Source organism: Danio rerio, chromosome 6 (assembly GCF_049306965.1).
Source record: "Danio rerio strain Tuebingen ecotype United States chromosome 6, GRCz12tu, whole genome shotgun sequence".
In the NCBI taxonomy this organism is placed as follows: domain Eukaryota; kingdom Metazoa; phylum Chordata; class Actinopteri; order Cypriniformes; family Danionidae; genus Danio; species Danio rerio.
In genome coordinates, this window is record NC_133181.1 from 39,839,394 (window position 1) to 39,854,635 (window position 15,242).

The 15,242-nt window shown below is 38.6% G+C and overlaps 1 protein-coding gene across 1 annotated transcript in view; it reads left to right on the top strand.

The window, feature by feature from the left end:
• Nucleotides 1-10,925, top strand: part of negr1 (neuronal growth regulator 1) — a 349,508-nt gene extending 338,583 nt beyond the window's left edge. The window contains exon 9 of the transcript XR_012407321.1: nt 10,850-10,925. The gene's annotated coding sequence lies outside the window, so the exon portion shown is untranslated. The remainder of the gene's footprint in view (nt 1-10,849) is intronic.
• Nucleotides 10,926-15,242: the final 4,317 nt, after the last annotated feature.

The window sequence follows — 15,242 nt, forward strand, 5'->3', positions numbered from 1 at the left end:
ATCACACAGTTTGAGCTATTAAAGATGTGTTCTGAGAGAATCACCGACACTCGACAGATATTTGGCATGTTAAACATCTGGACCTTTTGGCAATTCAAATCATGCCGTGAAATGTGTTCTGATTGAAAATAATATCAGCGATCACCTACGGCCAATGAGAGAGCAGCCTCCACTATTGTGGGTATCTACAGATCAGTGGGAGGTTGGGAAGAAGTTAAAAGTGCTCATTTTTAGTTTATTTGGACCCAAGAAAAAAAGGAAAACTAGTGGAAATTTGTCAGAAGCAACCGTGTCTGTTTGAGGTGTCATCTGAGCAATATCACGACCGGGTCTAAAAAGAACAAAGTTTAAGAGAAATTAGTAAATCTCTTTAAAGCCAGGTGAGCGAAATAAATACATTTTCTACCTCACTAAAGGCTTCTTTCTCATTATAGATAATAGCAAAATATATACTACGTTACATTGAATTTTTTCCATGTCACTTATCTTGTGTGTTTGGTTGTGAGACATAGTTAGGACAAAGTTGTCGGCAAGTCCTCCTATTATAAAACCATGCAGTGTGAAACTCCCTGTCACCGTTCCATCTTGCAGTGTAAACAAAGCAGCAACAAAACGCTACCCCAGGTATTCATGCTGTGTGAAAACATTTTTCACGTGACTAGTTTGAAAATGATGCAGTCTGAACAGCATAAGAGTTGTTTGTTTTTGTTTTTTGTGAGAGATATAGAGAGAGAGAGAAAGTGCTTCTACGGGTGGTTTGTCAAGCCCACTCGACTGTGTGAAGCACACTTCGTGTTTGTGTCAGTTATGCCCAATACCAGTTCTACCACTCACCCCTTGCCCCTACCCCTATTTTTGTGCGTTGAAGTGAAGGGATAGGGGTGTCCCAATTCTCTTTAGCTTGAATGCCAAGGGTTAAGGGGTAAAGATGCTCAAATTAGTATTTTTTTGTCATTATTACGATTTATAAAAAAAAAAAAAATGAAGCACATGTTTTAATACATTCATAACCACGTTTGTGTTTTACCGTCAAGCTTTTTAAAAAATATGGTATAATGAAAACCACAAAATTTTGCAATCTTTAATCCACAATAATAACTCCTGTATAGTAGTTCAACAACATGCTTTTACATCTGACACTCGATGACACTCAAATACCCTGTCAGAAAAGTCTAGTGGCTGGGAATAAGCTTTTTACAGTGTCAGGTATAACGTTAATGTTGTTTTTGTCTGTTTATAGATGAATATGGCTTATTGCCACATTATATCGCTATGATAACATGAAATATGCCTTCAGTAATTTCATGAAAATAAATACCAAAACATAACACAACTGGAACTACAGCAGTCGCCATCGTCGATCTCATATGAAGCAAGAGATTGCGATGACATATGCTGACATGTGCAGGTGTTGTAGTGGTGTCCCATTTCTTAGGGGTACTTTTTGAAGTCCTCTCCTCTTCACACTCTGTTTCAAGGGCCAAGGGGAAGAGGAAGGGGTAGGGGTACAAAAATAGAACTGGGGTTGGGCCTTAATGTGTCAATGAGATAAATTAGTCTCTTTTCTACAGGTGGTTTGTTAAGCCCACTCACCTGTGTGAGGCACACTCAGAATTAAAAGCATTTTGGATTGGCGTGTGGTAAAATGGGGGAGAAAAGAGGGGTTTTACTCACCGGGGTTAAGGTACTCTTGGGAAAGATGGGTTTTTAGCTGTCATTTGAAGGATACAAGTATTCTTAAGCCATTTCATAATGTAACTCACCTCAACTGTTCTTGCTATGTTGACAACAAATCATTTAAAAATGGTGAAGAAAACTGCATTCGATTCATGATCGAATTAGTATTATTCCTTTTCAACTAATCTGTTGATTTAGTTCACAAACCTGTCATTTATTCATGGATTTAGCTTAACTCCCTGACACTCGTTGTCTGGTAACAATGGCTAATGGACCTCAAGGAACTTTTTCAGCAAATAATTGAAGTTTCCTCATCACGCAAAGCTAAAAGAAGACTTCAAATAAAGACTGTGAGTCATACGCTTTCTTTGAAATCATTTTAAAACTTGAAAGCTCCAGCCCCCATAATTGTAATTGCAGGAAGGAAAAAAAAGAGTGAACAGCACATTTAAAACATCTCCTTTTGTGAAGAAACAATGTCATACAGGTTTGGGATTTGCTTTTCAATTTTGCATGAACTAATCCTCTAATTTGGAAAAATAAATAAATGAATGAATTTGTATTGCCAAATCTGAACTTTAAATAAAAGCTCTGGAGAGTCAATCCTGTATTTGTGACTTTCATTAAATCAGGATGTTATTGGCATCTCGGGGTTTTGATGTTTTCCATCATCACCTCGAGCAGTCTTTCTAATGGAACGTGGGTTGAAGGCTTCGTCATCAAAAACGACCTTGCATCCTCATTACACGTTGCACCACAGACCGTGTGACTGAAGGTCTGAAGACACTTTCTGGTCTAGAAAGAGGAATTAATTTTTCCAGCGGGGGTGTTTTGTCATGCAGAAGCAAACCTCAAAGCAGGGCACAAACTTCCAAAACGGTTGCAGCCACACAGTCTTCATTGATTTTTAAATGACACCGAAATGTCTGCTCTCTGCTCTGTGAACTTGCCTTGCATAAAACACCCATTCTGCTAATGACAAGAATTGCTTCATTTGAAAAGAACGTCTATGAATTTTTAAAACAAGTCCTATTAAAACTTTGCTGTAAAAGATTTGACTGAGGATAAATGCATAATATGAATACATAATATATATTTTAGATACCAGGCGGCAGCCTTTTTATGCACATACTAATACTTATATGACATTACAGCCGGAGAAAACATTATTTGAGTGTCTCTGAAATATTAAACTGTCTCAAAATATGATCCTTTTTAATTAGGATTATTAGGATTATTAATTTATATTTTCTTCTGATGATATTGTTTACACCATTTACTTCACATGTTGGAAAAAATTCTTAATAGGCCTTCAATTTTTTTGCTTCCATATAACCATGTATGTGTCATCTCTCTTTGCCTTGAGCTGCAAATTACAGGGGGGAAATGACCTTTACATAATCACCTGCCATTTGAAGATTGCTTTTCCCCCACTCATCTGGTTGCTTTGATCAAGGTAACTTATGTTCTGAACATCCATGTAAAATACATCTATGTAATTCCTAATATAGACTAATCAATGTTGCTTGTGGCAAGACAAACAAGACTGTATGCTCATCCAATAAAAAGCAATAAGGCTCTCGTGGGTTGTTTTGTGTGTTCATGGTGGTACATCAGGTGTTGAAATAGGTATTAAGCCTTATTGAAAGATTCGGTCATATGTTATTCACAAGATTGGCAGAATTAAGAATTAATGTAGTTTATCAGTTCAATGAGAATGTGTGTCTTTTGTATGGAAAACTGAATGATGTTAAAGTAGGAATTGGTGATACTACAACTTTTATTTTTCAGCAGTAGTGTTTACCCAGCAGGCACACACTGTTGATGTTAATATTAGATTAGGTTTAGGTCGTGCAGTCAGGTGGCCAAAATTCACTGTCTAGCCAGCATCAAAGGACAACATTATCCAAAAACGATGTCAAATGATGTTAATATTTGGTTGATTTTAGGTTGTGGTTGGAAAAGTGACCAACATCAAGCCAACATCTTAAACTAACGTCATGTTGACCTGAAACACTGACGTTTATTTGTCAGTTATGGCAACCAAAACTCAACGTCTGATAGACATCATGATAGTAATTGCCACACAACGTCAAGCTGTAACATCATTGGATCTTGATATTTGGTTGATTTTAGGTTGGACATTGATGTCGGCCTGTTGTTGGGTTCTGACATCAACTTGATTTTCATTTTCAAACAAAATCCAGTGTTTCCACGATGTTGGGGTACAACATCAATCCGACATTATGTTAAAGTCATGTGCATGCTGGGTATTATCTAGTGGGGAATTAAGATTATGAGTGAGAGAAAAGCCAAAACATCTCTATACAGTATGTTATATATAAAATTCCCTTCAGAGGTTCTCTTTCTTTTATGTAATTTCATCTTTTACTGAGTCATCTGGAAGAATTCAGACTGATTTATGAACTAATCTTTTAAGGCAGGTGTATTAAACTGCTTCAACTGATTAATTAAAAAGATCAGTCTCAAAAGACTTGTTGACTAACTGGGCATTGCTACAACCTTGCTTCTCTCTTTCTATTTGGTCACGTTCTTTCAAATGCTCAGAATGTCTCAAAATCAGGCAAATGTGTGAGAGCTTTTTAAAGCTAAGATTATACACAATCTTGTATACACATGCTGGTTCAAATGACGTTTGGATTTTATAAACTATTAATTAGAAGTAATGTAACACTTTAATTGGGTTTCATTTGCAAATTATTTATATAATACATTTTATAAACAATGGTAATTCAAAGTGATTTACATAAACAAGAATAAAAGAAACAAGAAAATAAAAATTATTAAAATAATTTTAAAAGGATTAAAACAAATCAAAACAGATTAAAATGTGTTAAAACTATAAAAAAAGAATAAAAAAGAAAAGAAAGACATAATAGTTTGATCTGTCAGACATAGCACAGTGCTCATTCAGTAAAGAGACAGCTAAACTGATCTGTTTTCAGTCTTGATTTGAATGTGCTTAATGTTGGAGCACATCTGAGGGGTGCAGTAGCTGAAGATGATTTCACTCCGCTTTGACTAAGCTCTTAGAATTTCTGTTACTTGATCCTAACGATTAGAGTAATCTTTTAGGTTTGTATTTGGTGAGCATATCTGTAATGTAATGAGGTCCTAGGCCATTTAGTGATTTATAAACAAGTAATAATGTTTTAAACCTATTCTGAATGTAACTGGGAGCCAGTGTAAAGACCTAAGGACAGGTGTGCTGTGCTCTGATTTTCTGGTTCTGGTCAGAATCCTGGCATCAGTATTCTGGATGAGCTGCAACTGTCTGACTGTCTTTTTGGGAAGGCCAGTGAGGATGCTGTTACAGTAATCCTCCCTGCTAGTGATAAAAGCATTAACAAGTAAGTTTCGCTAAGTCCTCGCTGGAAACAAAGCGTCTAATTCTTGAAATGTTTTTGAGATGATAGTATGCTGATTTACTTACCACTTTGACATGACTATTGAAACTCTTATCAACACTAAATCATTACCTTGAGGACCTCATCTTTGTTCCCAAATGCAATGACTTCAGTTTTCTCTTTGTTTAACTGAAGAAAGTTTTTGCACATCCAACTGTTAATTAATCAATGCATTGGCAGAGGGTGTCAGAGGGGCTTAGGTTATCATAATAACAATGACCAGTAATTCTAATAATCTAATAAAGTAATTAATAGTCTGAAGTTAGATTAGACAGGATGATGCGTACCTAATATTCATATCAAATTAAATGTATACTTCAGTCATATTTAATGATTGACAAAGTGTCTGAGGTAAAATGACTCAACATACATTCAGAGCTGTACTATACTTGTCAAGAATACATAAAGAAATGTCATCTTACTCCATTTTAAATTAGTACAAATTTATTGAGGGCATAATGATATTGCAAAATTGACACAATTGTTACTCTTCAGTGTGTACAGTTGCTGAGGATTGAGAATCGACATAGCCGTGATATGAAAAGTCTAGTTTCTTAGTGATGCCATGCATGTAAATAAAGAGGAGACGTGGTGCAAGAACTGTGCCCTGCGGTACACCAGTAGCTAGATGCTGCAATTTGGATAATTTACACCTCCAGGACATCCTAAAGGGCCTACCTGAGAGCTAAGACTTAAACCAATGGACTGCAGCTCTTGAAGGCTGGTTTATACTTCTGTGTTAAATGATCAGCGTGACCCATGGCACCTGCCTTGTGCATAGTAATGAATTTATACTTCTGCTTCCTGTTTGTGTTTTGAAATGCTTGCTGGCAGTAGGTTTTCCTTTACTTCATTTTATTCGAGTTACTTTGAGTGTTTTTTTTTTTTTTACCTGAACGATACCTTATTGTAAAAGTAGCTAAACACAAAACAAAGGTTTCCATCTGGAGCTTCTTCAGCTTTGTGATTGGTCAGCTTGGTAGCATTGACAAGTGTGGGTGGTGCAGAGAGCTGCAAGCTCATTTGACCGAGTGTTTACAAGTGTTGAATCCCGTGAAGGAGCTCAAGATGGAGAGTGTTGTTTTGTGTTTACCTAATGATTAAAGTTGTTGCACGTCAGCTGGTTCCCGCCTCTGAGCGAGTTTGAGCTACTTGTACATTAAGGTAGAGTTCATGGGAAAAAAAACACCCACGAAGAAACTCGATACAGAGGAAAATAAAAACCTACTGCCAACTAGCATTTCGGAAGAAACACAAACAGCACGCAGAAGTATAAATTCACGACTATGCGCAAGACAGGCGCCATAGGTCACACCAATTCCTCAACGCAGAGAAAATCAACCACCATAATTCATATAATTTATTTCTATTTTTGTTTTGTTTTTAACAAATTCTTGTGTAATATAAATAGTTTAGAATTTTGTGTGTGTGGGTGGGGTAGGGTGGGTGGAGTACGTTAACCTATAGCAGGGGTGGGCAAACTTGGTCCTGGAGGGCTGGTGTCCTGCACAGTTTAGCTCCAACACTAATCAAATACACTTGAACATTCTAATTAGTATCACTAGAAATTTTTAAACAGGTGTGTTTAATTAAAGTTGGGGCTAAACAATGTAGAACAACGGCCCTCATGCTCACCCCTGACCTATAGTGAAGGAAATTAAGTGTTAGGAATTAGGGGACTATAAATATTTTATTACTTCAAAATTGTATCATAGATTTGTTGTTGGGCAACATGGTGTATCAGTGGCAAGAAGGTCACTGGTTCGAGTCCTGAATGGGCGAGGTGGCATTTCTGTGTGGAGTTTGCCTGTTCTCCCTGTGTTCATGTGGATTTGCCAGTGCTGGATTGTGGCTTGGTGCTTTATTCCACTGTGGCAATAGTAAGTGAGATGTATTGTTGATGTTCTGTTTGAATATGTGGCCAGCCAGTTCGTAAAATCAAGATTTGCCAATGGTGGTCCACCAGATGATTACAATCTTCATGTCATAAATACACAATAGTGATGGGACTGATCCTGTTAACCATGCAGAAGGCATTGTGAATGTCATGTGTCATCCATGTCCAGTAGCAACAGTGAATGTGTCGAGGGCAGAAGATCTCTTAACAACAGCTGTATATGATGACAAGGAACAGACCACTGATGGCTCTATCATGAGCCAGCTGTCCCTCAAAATCTTCCGGCATCAATCACACTGCCACTGATGTGCTGTTATAAATCCTCAGCGGTGGCATCTTAAGGGGTCAACACGCTCAACTGCACCAGCGGTACTTTATCCAGCTTAGTCAGGCTAACCTAATGTTTTCACTGTTTAACAGACTACAAAATTGATGATGCTATCGCTAAGAAGCAATTGGGTATCGCTCTCAGGGAATATTAATTAGATATATGAAGATATTTATCAAAAGTTTAAAAAGTGTTTTTATTCCGTGATCTTCTTCAAAGCAATTACCCGACACTATCCAAGTATGATACGATAAGCATCTAGGTTGTTGAATGCATTAACTCTATGGGTGTCTTGCATTCAAAGCAGGATTGAAGGATTTATTCTACTGACACAGAGGAATCAATTTGCTGCCAGTTTCATCCATTAAGTTAATATGTTAAAGTGGTCATTTGGTCTTCAGCAATAGCGTATACAAAGAGGCGACTGGCAGACGGACGCCTGTGCTGGATATCTAGAGCGTTGTCTGCGTCCATGCACCCTCCACTGGGCAAAAGCTGCTGGATACGGGGGAAGGTGGCTAAACTGGCTCCAATTTAACGCCTCATTATGCAAATTGATCATCTCAATTGACCATCACTCTCATAATGGCAAGGCCAGACTGCAGGGGAGTTGAGATATTTCTCCAGAAAACATCAGTTAAATGTCCTGAGAGCTAAAAATAAGATTTGGATGTGAATTGAAGGAGACACTTTAGATGGTTTTCAATGGGGCATGACTATGCAGAGTGGCAATGAAGCTAAGAGTTACCTCAGCGACCTGATGGTCAGACACCCTGAAATGTCATCTGTAATTCGGTTTCAAAGCCCAGCTGTGGCAGAAGCTTGAGTTAGATTTGACGTTGGCGCTTTTCGAATGCTGTTTTGTGCTAACCTATTGCTGCGAATTAAGATGATGTGCAATTGCGATTATTTGCATGCGATAGCAAGCACCATGTGGATGAGCTGGCTCTGTCAGGGCTTAATTGCATTGATTGGCCTGGCCAGCTCTTCCTAATCTAGGATTATTATGATACATTAACAGCTGTGACTTGTTGTTTACAAGGCATTTATCAAGTGTTGTCAGTATAATGGGACAAATTCCCACCTATCACGTTTATCACTGACTGAATCAGCCCTGTCGGATCCAAATGATGAACCAATCTGGGGAAAAGGCTTAACTGGGAGCCTTCAGATGATGCTGCTTCAGAACTGTCCGTTTTAAATTAGGAAAACAATCCAATTGTTTTTCATATTTGATTGAAGCGAGACAAGGATTTTATGTATGGTTCTGCATAATTGATGAGGGTGCATGCACTGACCAGACTGTTCAATATATAATGTGCACTTCAGGTTAATGTGCTCTCTGAACCTTTCATACCATAATGGACTATAGATTTGTACATTCAGGGTTCAGGGAAAACAAGCTATTCTTCATGCAAAATTACAGTAACTTAATATGATTACAATACTGCTGAAAAAATGATATTAACTTGAGAGTTTCGGTTTGTCATATTCCTTATCAGTGAATGCTCGTTAAAACAGAAGTGAGGATTTGACAAACATATGTTGCACCAGACAGAAGAAGAGAAGAGAGCGACGGATGAAGAGAGAAAGAGGTTGTGATGCGTCAGTGTGATCCCTGGTTGTCTGAGAGAGGATGCTTCATATTCCACCGTATCGATTTCTACTTCTTTTGAAGTGGTTCCCGAAAGTGAATCATTCCAATTACACAAGAACTTGTGTGACAGCTCTGACAGAAACATTTGAATTATGACTGCAGTCGATCCGTTGGCCTTGTTTGGGAACGAGGGGTTTGGATATTGCATTTTGCTCAGTCTCACAGGCACGAGGGCACAGCACATGTTGTCATAGGAGATTGCCTTTCAATCTGTAAAACGCTTTATCTGTGCAGCACTAGATCTGATTGTAGAACAACAGCTTTATACAGGTGGGAGCGTTCTTTTCGCAATATATTTTTCCAGCCATCAAATAGGGATGGATTTTACAGGCCGTGTCATGGAAAAAAAAAAGTGACCAGCACAGAGTCACTATATATTTCAGTTAGAGATATTTTGCAGCTTTGTGCATTTTGAAAAAAAATTTTTACTGTGTGATTGTTACGATCTCCAGCAAACTAGCGGCTGCAGATCGCTAGAGAAATACACACACGTCACATAAACGAACTACAACCAAAGTCCCTTTAAGGCAAGTCATTTCACTCGGCAGCCATCTTTGAAATGCCTTTTAGGCAGTATGCCTGGACATTCTGTTTGAATGGGGAAACATCAAATTCTCCAAAACTGCTTGCCAAGCTTACCATTGAATATCATATTAGAAATCATGAATATAATTAAACAACTGTCCCTTTAGTTTTATTTGTTAACATCCAAATCACACAAAATCTGCAGAAACTGACTTCTGGTCTGAGCCCCTTCCTCAGAGTATTGTCAGTCTATAGCGATCAATGATTGGCTCCTGTACTAGAAGGTGGGCTTTGTTCACCATTTTGACTGTTACACTTTTGCCCATTCAAAAACATACAAGTGACATATATTGTGTATTCTATAAGCTATGTCTCATTTCAGAGGCTGCATCCAGATGCAGACTTCAAATGTGAGTCCACACAGGCTGAATCATGCGTTTTGAAATGAGACAATCTAGCCTACAGAGGACAGATCTAATCACCTAGCAACCGTAACAGCTGCTGTTAATATGCCGTAATAAAACTGTAATATATGTTTTTCAAAGTGATTTTAAAACTTATTGTAAGCAATCTGAAAAATCAATTTAAACATGCATTCAACTTTCAGTTTCACTTACTTTTTAGATGTGCGCACACACACCATCAATGAACTTCTCCGACTGGAATACTATTTTTTCTCTTACTATTTACAACGTACAGCATTAATTATCTCACTAACTCCCATCATTATCGACTCGTTCTTTCCTCTGTCATTTTCTGAATCTTCGCTAGAAACTTTGCATCAGTCTATTTCACGCTAATCGGAGGGGGTGACTGGAAGAGTCCATGTTAGTATACAGTACTTTTTACACAATCTAAATGCAAAGCAAGGTTTACAGAGGCTGGAAATACATTTCCTTTGATCCATACATGTACACATAAACATGTAAACTGTCTATAAAATCACTCTTTCGTAAGACATGTCACCTTCTTTTTGTTTTTTAACGTGTTTAGATCTCCAAGTAAAATAAACGTAATTCATACATTCAATCTGGAGTTTTCTTTTAAAAACGTCCTGCCGTTATCAGCGCGCAATGAATCTTGGGAGGTTCAAGGTCACGAAGGATCCACCTGTTGTGTCCTTTAATAGCTGGGAAATGAAGGACGCATTTTGAGGCTGCGTTTGAAGGAACCTTCGAATTCTTTTGAAATGAGACATCCTTGTCGCGCCACAATGACGCAGTGCACTTCAAATGCATCCTTCAGAGGGTGCAACCTTTGAAATGAGACTAAGCTAAAGTCTTTGCTACAACTCCCAGCATGCACCTCACACACACACCGGTTTCTGTTTCCCACAGATTACACACTCAGACGGAGGATTATTATGAACTGATTTCATGGACTACAAATACCAGCCTGATCTCTCGAGAAAGCGTAAGTATTGTACAGTTTGTCAGTTTAGTGGCTAAGTCGTATGAAAATGTATGATTTTAGAAAGGAGGCGTGGCATCAAACCCCACCCCTAAACCCAACCATCAATGCTGGATGAGCAAATCAAAAAGTTATGAATTGCTTTGAGATTGCATTGTAAATACAGCACACACACACTCCTTCGTGGCTAAGTCTTGTTATACTGTTTTGTGAACATTACAAAACATTTACCTTGCCTTGCCGTGTTTGACCTTTGCTTTGTCTCTTCGTTTGCGTAGTTTGCCGCCTGTACCGACCATTCAAACTTACCGACCACGCTTTCGATAACTCTGCATACATCTTTTTGTTCTAATAAATTATCTTAATAAAATCTGAACTCCATTGTCCAGCATCGTCACATAAGAGTGATGTAATTTGTATGGAAATTTTTGGGGTTCTAATTGTCTAAAATAAACAAATAAGTGAACGAAATTAAATTAGATTTGCGAAAAGGTTTATAAAGCTGCAGTTATTTGTTTGCTGCAGTGATTTTTTTTTTCCGGAGAAATTATTTGTGAGAAATACCAAAATAGTTTTTGCCCATCCATTTTATATATAAACAGTATTACAGAGGGGTGTCTTGGTGGCACAGTGGGTAGCACTGCTCCGGTTTCCCCCACAGTCTAAAGACATGTGCTTTAGGTGATATGAATAACTTAAATTGGCCATAGTGTGGGTGTGTAAATGCAAGAGTGTATTCCCAGTGTTGGGTTGCGACTGAAAGGGCATCTACTGCGTAAAACATATGCTGGGTAAGTTGGCAGTTCCTTCCACTGTGGCAACAGCTGATTAATAAAGGGACTAAGCCGAAAAGAAAATAAATGAAAGAATAATAGTTACAGGAAGCTTAGCTTTATGTCTGACATCTTGATAATAAACACTATCTCTTATCTTTCTTTTTTAATTCACCTTTCTTGAATGATTTACTTTCATGATATGCTACATGCAATTTTCACATCTTCCAAGCATTAAAGCAGGATGCCTTATGTTATGCAATGTCACTCTGCATTACATTGTACATGACATTATTATCCGTTCAGCTTTCAAGCATGAGGTCACCTCTGAGAAGAGAAATGAAGACATGATAGCACTCATCTAGATGAGAATATTTATCCAGTGTCGCTGTCCTCCCTCAGACTTATTCAACGTGCAAAAATCCATTGCAATGGAGCCCCACTGCGGATGACCTTCTGAATGAGAAGTGCTCCCATGCATTGACAATGAATATGCATTAGAGAGATTACAATGAGGTGACAAGGCAGGAGCTCTCATCCAAATACCAACACAGCTGGCAGCCAGCTTTTCTGAGCTGCTCCTCACCTCTTACATAAGAGCACAGCAAGCTGACAGCACCTCACCGTCCACTCATGCAAACCAAAAGATCTCTGTTACTGTCTCGCCTTTGATTCGACAAGAGTGGCTGCAAGGAAAACTTCCAAGAGTTGCACGAGGAAAGAAATCATTTCTGGTGTCAGCGTGTGGGGAATACAAGTTATTAGCTTATTATTACGATGTTAAACCAACGTGTCAAAGTAACACAACTCCCTCACCACCATCAGGAAAAGCTTTCACCATCTGTCAGACCTGAATATCCCAGGTGGCTTCATATAGCGATTCAAATCTCAGTTGGTTGCCCTTCGCTGTCAGTAAAGCACCTGAGTGGAACATCCCAAGGATGGCCAAGCACTAGACTGGACGATGACATTTGCTAGTCTAAAAACTCATTTGCACTCGTGATCAATCACGGTTGTTATTGCATTAACCATGCATTATCATTGTAGCCCACTGCATACTAAATTTTCTGGCCTGATTTTCTTTATGTTTAAAGATTCAGAGGTCAAGGTTAAAACCTGTTAATTGGTTCACAGTAGCTTTCCTTAGTATACAAAGGGAAAAAAAAAAGATGACTGAAGAATCTTGTCCAAATATTTAAACATGACTGTCAATCAATATGAACTAATGATCGGTTGTCATAAAATGCACTGATGCACGTTTTTTACTTTTTTGTGTTCGTGAATTCACCAGAGGCCGTTGTGTATGCTTTTTCAGATCTCAAATTTCTCTGGTGAGTGCCATTCGCACCTGCTGTACTCGCATAAATCCACCAGAGGCCACTGTCAACATACTGACAGATCGATTGACCCACTCTCCTTCCCTAAACCTAACCAATAGTGTTTTCAAAAGCACAAAAGCCCACCCACTTCCCTAAACTCAACCGACAGTTTTAAAAAGTATTCCAGAGAAAGAAAAGCCCTAATCTGATTTTTACCAGATTTTCAGATTTTATCACATTCTTACTCTGTTATTTACTTGTTTATATTATTTTTTTGTTGCAAGATTGCGTTGTAAATACAGCACACACACACTTTGTGGCTGAGTCTTGTTATACTGTTTTGATTATGATGCCTTTTCCTTGCGTTGCTGTGCTTGACCTTTGCATAGTTTCTTTGTTTACTTAGTTTGCCGCGTTTACTGACCATTGGCATGTTTACCAACCATGCTTTGGATTACTACTTCTGTTTGTTCTCTTAATAAAATCTGTATTTGGATCCTCAACTCCAATGTCCAGCATCCTCACATAACAGTGATGTAATTTGTAATAATCTTTTTTGGTTTTAATTGTGAAAATTAAGCAAAACAATTATCGAAATTAGGTCACCCACTTCCTTAGTCCCAACCGACGGTCTTAAAAAGCAGTCCAGAAAAAGAAAAGCCCTTGTCTGATTTTTACCATGTTTTTAAATTTTACCACACTCTCACACTGGTTTATTTAATTTTTTGGCTTCTGTTTTAGTCTTACCCGCTTTCTGAAACTGTTCTTCACTGGACTTGAACCTTGTTGTTGTGGTCAACTCCTCTCTGCATCTTAAGTCCACGGACATACTGTACATGGCGAGATAATTGGACAAACAGTGGAAAAGTATCGCCCTATATCGTTCATTTATTCGCATTTCTTGGTGTGGTTCGTTTGGGCAGGTGTGAATGTAGCAATCGCACTCGAGTGTGCACCAAAAGCGTACCAAAAAAGAGTAAGAGGAGGTTCGCTTTCAAACCAACCCTGGAGCGTTTGTTGTGAGAATATAATCCGAACTAAAACCGACCCAACTGCAAAAAGCACTGTGCATTTTTGGACTAATCCAACTGCTGTAGGCCGATGCGCTGTGCATTATGGAATGTGGAAGAAAAATATTGTTGACAGCGCTTTACCAACAGAAAGAGAGAGAAAAACATTACCTGATGGATCTTTGGTAATATTTCCGAAAGATAAGCATTAAATTAGTTCACGCCTCCTCCTGAAGTGACTAACGATGTAATGCTTTAGTGACTCACCGTTTGTAATTCTTAAAACATTGTTTTCCAGCCGCTTTATTCTGGAAATGGAGCTATAGTTTGTCTAAAGTAATATATACAAACTAAATAGTATACTATGAGCAGGGATACAATCAGTCAGCACAGTCGTAGCTCCATAGTCAAAAGTGATATTTTGTGTCTGCCGGTTTGTTTACCTGCTGGAGATCCATCGGCATTTCCCGCTTGTGAATTCTGACCACTCGAAAGCAGTTTAGGAAATATGTAACAACCTCTGGCCAATGAGTAATGTGGATTTTGTCAGATGACTTAATTTTGGTTCTTTTTAACTGGTTCAGACCAAGGCAATCAGTGTTGTGTGAAAAGGACCCAAAAGATGGCAGAAAATGCTACTATGTATCCAGGGCCGGATTAACGTAAGGGCTAGGTGGGGCTGAAGCCTCAGGGCCATGTAAGAAGGGGGCCCTTGATTGGCTGAAGAATTAGTTTACGATATGACGCGGGAAACGCCTTTTTGCGTTATGCTTTCTCCCGTAGATAATGTGAAGTATTCCTTTCGGTTCATTGCTGTTCAAAAACAGTGACACCGGTGCTAACCTGTGGCTCAAGGTGACTGTAGTACAATCAGAATATTGAATAGCCCTGTTTTAGTCACCCATAAGGGTGATTAAATGCCCCAATTTTCCCAGGACAGTCCCTTATTTCGGCACTACCGAAAGAGCCATCCAGTCAAAGGTAGGCTAACAAAGCTCGTCACAGAGCAAAATATAAAATTCATACTGTCTTCATCATTGATCAACTTGTACATGTTGTAACAGAAGCTGGGAATCGTGCTGAATGGACTCATAACTGAAGCCTTGTCTTTGCTGCGCGGTGGTTACAGCTGGACTCAAACCGGCGCGCGCCCTAACTGCCCGCAATATAACCATATAACCTGTAACTTATATAACAATATAACCGAGACAGCGTGCA